Genomic DNA, 420 nt, shown 5'->3' with positions numbered 1-420 from the left:
TTGAAAGGAAATGTAAAATCATTTGTCAAGCATTGATTAGTTCAGACAAAATTGCAGAATAGACCAGGTTATTTTTCCATTCCTATTTCTGCCTTACATTGTATCTTTTACTCACCCTGCTACTCATGGCTCTTATTTTGTCCTTTGGCTACTCTGAAAGCAAACTTCCCTCCGCCCATTGTATAATGAGAATAAGTATAGCAATTTAGCATAACTGGCTACATTTTAAGTCTCCATTTTGTGACTGAGATGTGTTGAATAAATAATTTCGCTATTAGAAATGTTTTTCTGTACTGTAGGTTGTTTTTCAGTAATAAGATGATTATTTGTGTGATATAGTTTGGTCAATGATGTGTGTTTCAAAACAAAATGTACACCTTCAAATATGAAAAACCATGAATAAAATTAATTTAACCTATT

The sequence above is a fragment of the Dromiciops gliroides genome, chromosome 1 (assembly GCF_019393635.1).
Source record: "Dromiciops gliroides isolate mDroGli1 chromosome 1, mDroGli1.pri, whole genome shotgun sequence".
In the NCBI taxonomy this organism is placed as follows: Eukaryota; Metazoa; Chordata; class Mammalia; order Microbiotheria; family Microbiotheriidae; genus Dromiciops; species Dromiciops gliroides.
This window is presented reverse-complemented; position numbering follows the sequence as displayed.